Raw genomic sequence first — 7,521 nt, forward strand, 5'->3', positions numbered from 1 at the left:
TTCCCTAAGTCGCTCCAGGCAAATGTCGGGATGGTGCCTTTGAAAGGGCACGGCCGACTTCCTTCCCCGTCCTTCCCTAATACTATGAGACCGATGACCTCGCTGTTTGGTCTCTTCCTCCAAAGCAATCCAATCTAAATCCAAATCCATAGTGCAGGTATTTTGTCTTCAGCATCACGTTTTCCTGTTACAGTCATTTGCATCACTGATGAGTGGTTTTGGAATTCCTGCTCGTCTTTCCAGTTCCCTGCTTATAGAGCTCCCTTCGCTTTGTTTTGGTGCTGACTGAGTTAGAGAGTGCGACATTCAGTTCTTTAGTGACTGTTGCAGCGATCATCCTCTTAGTTTTTGTCACAATCTTTCTAAATGACCTTCTGCCACGATTACTCAACACACACTTCCGTCCGCTTTGTAATGTAGCGGATACTAAAATGTAAACTTTCACGGCCGGAAATATCATGTCCATTATAATTATCCGGGCTGTTATGCCGTGGTCGGTTGATGAATGCTGTGGTGATTCCCAACGTTTCGTCTCCGACTGCGGGAGACATCTTCAAGGGGGTCCGTAGCTTGATGGAAGATCCAACACACACACTGGCTCGCTACTGACTGCCGCTACATTCCGTGTCCGCGCGCCCCCGTGCCGCGGCGTGACGTCACGTGTTTTGAAAACGTCAGTGCAATTGGCCGCTGTCCGTCGCCGTCGATCGCCGTTGCCATCACCCAGTAGTGGACGAGTGGTACACATCTTCTTTAACACCGGCATCCATATACCGTTTAATTTGACGCCCTCCTCCTTTCTGTTGAAATTATTTGGGTGTTTAGCGATTTCGATCGCCTCCCTGTAGAGCCTTTCGTAATATCCGCTCGTGGCCGCTAGTACTTGCGTCTCCTCGAAACGAATATTGTGGTTCCCCGGCTGGAAAGCATGCTCCGCAACAGCTGATCGTTCTGTTTCTCCTCTTCTACAATTTCCCTTGTGCTCTTCCAAACGTTTAGAAACAGTTCTTTTAGTGGTACCCACATAAACATCACCGCAGCTGCATGGGATCCTATACACTCCAGATTTTTCCAGTGGTTTGCGAGCGGCCTTGGCAGGCCTAAGGTATTCCTGTATCTTCCTGGTGGGCTTGTAGATTACGGTAATATTCCTCTTCGTCAAGATCCTCCCTATTCTTTCCGTTACATTTTTAACAAACGGCAGGAAAACCTTAGATTTTGCAGTCGCCTGTACGTCAGTATGATTTCTGCGTGGCTGCCTCAACGCACGTTTTATTTCGGCGGACGAATATCCGTTCTTCGTTAGTGCATTGTGGAGATGTTCCATCTCAGCGTCGAGCAACTCAGGTTCACAAATATTTCTAGCTCTGTCCGCTAACGTCTTGATAACACCCCGCTTCTGTTGTGGGTGGTGGTTCGAATCCCGGTGCAAATAACGGTCCGTGTGCGTGGGTTTGCGGTACACTGAGTGGCCCAATCTACCATTTTCGTTTCTAAACACAAGCACATCGAGGAAATGTAGTTTGCCGTCTACCTCCTCCTCCATAGTAAACTGAATTCTTGGGTTTATACTGTTCAGATGTTCGTGGAACCGGCTTAGTTCCTCCCTACCATGTCTCCACAACACAAACGTGTCATCCACGTATCGGAACCATACATTTGGTTTCTTGCTGGCAGTACCTAAGGCCTGTTCTTCGAATTTCTCCATAAAGAAGTTTGCAATTACGGGACTTAGGGGGCTTCCCATAGCCACGCCATCCGTTTGCTCATAAAACTGTTCATTCCACTTGAAGTATGTGGTCGTCAAACAACACTTAAACAGCTCTAAAATATCGGCAGGAAAAATTCGATCCAGCTGTTCCAATACATCATTAAGTGGAACCATGGTAAACAGCGATACCACATCGAAGCTGACCAATATGTCCTCCGGCTGGACCACTATGCCATTCAATCTGCTGATGAAATGTGTCGAATTCTTTATATAAGAGTCCGAACGGCCCACATGTGGTTTTAACAGCGTAGTCAAAAACTTGGCTAACGAGTAGGTGGGCGAACCAATGGCACTTAGTATCGGTCTTAACGGAGCATTTTCTTTATGAATTTTGGGCAATCCATAAAGCCTCGGTGGTAGCGCAACCGAATTGCAGAGACCTTTCTGTACACTCTCTTCAATGGCGGACTTTTTTATTAACCGCGACACAGTTCTGAGAACGTTGTTAGTGGGGTCCTTATTCAGCTTCCTATATGCTTGCGGATCCAGTAGATCCGTAATTTTTCTCTGATAGTCGGCCACATCCATAACCACCATTGCGCTTCCTTTGTCAGCTGGGAGAACCAAAATACTACCGTCGTCATTCAGGAGTTTTAAAGCTCTTCTCTCACCCACAGTTATATTACTTTTCGGCGGCCACGCAGAAATCATACTGACGTACAGGCTACTGCAAAATCTAAGGTTTTCCTGCCGTTTGTTAAAAATGTAACGGAAAGAATAGGGAGGATCTTGACGAAGCGGAATATTACCGTAATTTACAAGCCCACCAGGAAGATACAGGAATACCTTAGGCCTGCCAAGGCCGCTCGCAAACCATTTGCAAAATCTGGAGTGTATAGGATCCCATGCAGCTGCGGTGATGTTTATGTGGGTACCACTAAAAGAACTGTTTCTAAACGTTTGGAAGAGCACAAGGGAAATTGTAGAAGAGGAGAAACAGAACGATCAGCTGTTGCGGAGCATGCTTTCCAGCCGGGGAACCACAATATTCGTTTCGAGGAGACGCAAGTACTAGCGGCCACGAGCGGATATTACGAAAGGCCCTACAGGGAGGCGATCGAAATCGCTAAACACCCAAATAATTTCAACAGAAAGGAGGAGGGCGTCAAATTAAACGGTATATGGATGCCGGTGTTAAAGAAGATGTGTACCACTCGTCCACTACTGGGTGATGGCAACGGCGATCGACGGCGACGGACAGCGGCCAATTGCATTGACGTTTTCAAAACACGTGACGTCACGCCGCGGCACGGGGGCGCGCGGACACGGAATGTAGCGGCAGTCAGTAGCGAGCCAGTGTGTGTGTTGGATCTTCCATCAAGCTACGGACCCCCTTGAAGATGTCTCCCGCAGTCGGAGACGAAACGTTGGGAATCACCACAGCATTCATCAACCGACCACGGCATAACAGCCCGGATAATTATAATGGACACAATGTAGCGGATGATATTTTTTCCCTGTACATTATATAAATCTCCGTTTGATACGTCTCTTGAAATACCAAACACTTCGGCTCTCTTGCTTATGGATGCAACACCAAAAATTGGCACATTTTTGATTTTACAAGTACCTACCTCCGACGTAAGACACTCACAACTACACAGAACACTGTTCTGTCCAAGACTGACATTTTCAACGTATTGAGGACATTGTGCACGTACTGTTCCTGGTCAGATACAACAGCGCAACTAGCAGGCTTGGTCAAAATCTGCATTTACGTTTAAGTATGTATTTATGGTGGTGTTTTCACATTTTTGACATATCTGTACGTGCCTGTAGATACTTGTCGCCCGCAGTTGTGTATAAGACGTCTCTGAGCAATGACACTATAGTGTAGGTAGCATACATTCTACAATTCGAGCAAGTAATCGACTTTACATCTACATCTACATCTATACTCTGCAATCCACCGTTAGGTGCGTGGCAGAGGGTACGTCCCATTGCACCAGTTACTACGGTTTCTTCCTTCACGTATGGAGCGCGGGAAGAATCATTGTTTGAATGCCTCTGTACGTGCAGCAATTTTTCTAATCTTGTCCTCACGATCCCTATGTGAGCGATTCGTAGGGAATTGTAGTGCATTCCTAGAGTCATTATTTAAACCCGGTTCTTGAAACGTTTTTAGTTGGATTCTCGGGACAGTTTACGTCTATCATCAAGACTCGGACAGTTAGATTCCTTCAACATCTCTGTGACACTCTCTCGTGGGTCAAACAAACCTGTGACTATTTGTGCTGCCCTGCTCTGTACACGTTCAATATCCTCTGTTAGTCCTCTTTGGTACGGGTCCCACACACTTGAGCAATATTCTAGGATGGGTCGCACGAGTAATTTGTAAGCAGTCTCCTTTGCAGAATCGTTTCATTTCTCCAGTATTCTAACAATCACCTGAAGTCTACCACCTGCTTTACCCAGGACTGCACCTATGTCATCATTCCATTTTATATCCCTAGAAAATGTTAGATCCAGGTATTTGCATAAGATGGCCAACAGTGACTCATTGCTATTATAGTCATATGATACTACGTTTTCTTCTCTTTGTTTTGTGAAGTGCAAAATTTTGCATTTCTGAGCATTTATAGCAAGCTGTCAACCTCTGCACTACTTATCAAGATCTGAATGAATATTTACGCAGCTTCTCTCGTGTAGTACTTCATTACAGGTAACAGTACTATGTGCAAAAACTGATTTTACTGTTAATATTGTCTGCAAGATCATTAATATACATCATGAACAGCAAGGGCCCCAACACACTTCCCTGGAGCACACCCGAAGCTACTTCTACATCTGACAATGACGATGACCCTCCATCCAAGATAACATGCTGCTTCCTCCCAACCAAAAAGCCTTCAATCCAGTCACAAATATCATTTAATACCACACATGATCTTACTTATGACAATAAGCGTAGGTGTGGTAATGAGTCAAATGCTTTTCGGAAATCAAAAACTCTTGCGTCTACCTGATTGCATTGATCCAAAGTTTTCAGTAGCTTAGAAGTAGAATTAGATGACCAAACATGCACTGTTCTTCTATTTTGTTGGGATTACATTGGGCCAAATATAGGTTTAAAGTATCTAATGAAAAAAATTAATTTTGGGAAATTGCAGAAAGTAACAAATAAAAAGAAAATTACATATTTTGTAAATTTCTAGTGAAAGAAAGTTTGACCGTTGACACTAATAAATGAAGGTAACCTTCACTCAGAATTGCTCACCCACAGCGGGCGTACATTGCGTGTCGAGAATGTGTTAACGTCTAATTTATTTCACTGTATGCAACAAGGAAATCTCCTTCCAAATCAGTTGTGTAATTAAGTCCTGATAATATCTCACCTGCAACGGGCCCGCAGTTCTCTTCTGTATATCTGCCAGTGACAATGCTGCTGCGACGTAATAAACCAGAAGAGAAAATCACTGCTCTGTGTTCTGTAATTTAGCACTTGTCAAGAAAGGCAACGCCTAACCAACTCGTCGTTCGGTTCATTTGCTAACAATGCTCTTCGTACTCATTATATTCAAAATGTATTCTAAATGTCTGTCATTTAAGAAAGGTAGAGAATGATTATAAACGAAAAATGAGATCAGAAATTATTTACTTAAATCAAAATTGCAAATCTAACATTTAAACTTATTTTAATAACATTACTCATTCTTTTTAACCCTATCATAGACACCAAGCGTAACTAAAGTGTAAAGCTGCTATCACCTTTACTTTTACATTATTAAATCAAAATTTCCTTTTAACTAACAGAAGTGGATGGAACTTGCTAACACATTGGTCATGTGACTAACAAATCTCCTTCTTCGCCTAACATTGAAATTCATCCTACATAGAAAATTAACAAAATATAATAATCGCTAAATCACACAAAGCAACGCCACAAAAAGCTGCAGGTTGCTGAGTTATTTCTGAGTCAGAATCAAATTCCAAAAATTCTTTTCTGCAACAATGTTCAAGTCTTTGCCATTATCAACATCTCAAAATATCTGATCTTCAAAAGGGAACCACTTTCTTTGACATAGAGCTCTCAGCTAAGCCAATCGATCACCGTCACACCTCGCACAAGACTCGACTACGACTCGCTCTCCCCCTACTGCTGTTCTGAATACAGTGTAAGACGTCGTGGTCTCCTGATCATCATTCCTTACATATTCAGCCCTCACAATTATATTCCGCACATCAAGACGCTTCATTCGAACCCAAACTCGATAAGATAAAGTCAATGTTGTTTGAATTCATGTAAACGATACGCAAATAACAAGTAAATCGCAAGTGCGCACCGAAGTTGAAGTACTCATGGCTGGCATACTCACACACATTCAAGACACAACGGTCACAAAAGCCTTTAGTTCTAGAGAGGCAAACTGCATGCCAGGAGGCCGGTCCCTTCAGAGGACGAGTCAACCTATCTACGTCGGCCGGCGATCGCCCGTAGAGCAGACAGTGTTTGTCCGAGTGAATGGGCGGACAACCCCATGTTTGGCTTAAAAGCAAATTCCGCTACATTGTGTGGGAGCGCCCAGCCTACGCATTCTTTACAAACATAGCATGCAGTTTCAGAGGTTTTCACAGGGAGACAGCAAACGCCAAACGCCAATGCTACAGATTTCCGGATTGGTCGCCTTAAACCAAACGTCATTCTCCCGTTTTAGAAGAGCAATGCTGATTGGCAGACGATATTCCTGACGCCTTGAACTGAAGGAGTAATTGAAGAGACCGAAATATATACCACTTCACGTCTGGTGTGGAGACGGGCCGTTCCAATGTCGCTCTTGGAGCGAGAGCACGTAACGAGAGCGTGTGCACTCGTACGTCTCTCCTCAGTACACTGGGAGAGCACCTCTGTCGAGAGCGAATCGGAGTGCGGCTCTATATTGAGTCCTTGTGATTAAGCATTGTTCACTGTGTTGGCCGCCACACTTATTGTGCTGTGTGAACGGACAGAGTTATAGTTAAACGCCTGCGAGCGAATTTTTTAGTGGTATTGCGGTGGACTGGTTATCTGAGCGGTGTTTCATGCCAATAGGTAGGCTAGGGGCGAATAGGAGTTCTTAACTTCATCAAGGCGTAGGGAGAGTTTGATTGGCGAAGGTCAATCCAGATGGAACGAGAGTTACCTTGTTTGTCAGCAGCGAGCGGCGCAGGCAGCAGCGGTATTGTGCGCTACAGCTCTTGCGAGCCCCATATTTCCTCCACAACAGTACACTTCACTGCATTTCACACGTCACAGCCTCGACCGTACCTAGCAACATTCTAACGGATAATTATTCAAGTTGAGTAGGTGCGGCTCTCAGCCATTCTGCCAAATCAATAACAATCATAAACTTTGTATAGATATTTCATTAGCGAATCCTATCCTTAAGAGGTAACTTCACATTCGGAAAAGAACCCGGAAATAACTCGTTCAGTTCATAACTAAAAATGCCATTGTGATTTCTCAGAATTTTTGCAAATAAATAGCAGTTTTCGTTAGCTTCATGTTTTTCTTACACTAACTAGCACTACTCCAGTACCAAAGTATCCCACTAGTTACGTAAGAAATTTTGTGAATGTTTGTGACATTGCCTTACAGCGGACGACTCCAGAAGATATTTATTGCTGAAAGTTTTTCAGGCATTTCTCTTTATAACGTTGGGAGCGTCTGTCTGACTTCTGTAGTAGTGTGGGTGTGGAAATTGCATCTTGCAGGGGCCACAGGGTAAAGGGTACATCTCAGATTAATCCGTTGCGCAGAACGACCAAATAGC

The sequence above is a fragment of the Schistocerca cancellata genome, chromosome 7 (genome assembly GCF_023864275.1).
Source record: "Schistocerca cancellata isolate TAMUIC-IGC-003103 chromosome 7, iqSchCanc2.1, whole genome shotgun sequence".
NCBI lineage: Eukaryota > Metazoa > Arthropoda > Insecta > Orthoptera > Acrididae > Schistocerca > Schistocerca cancellata.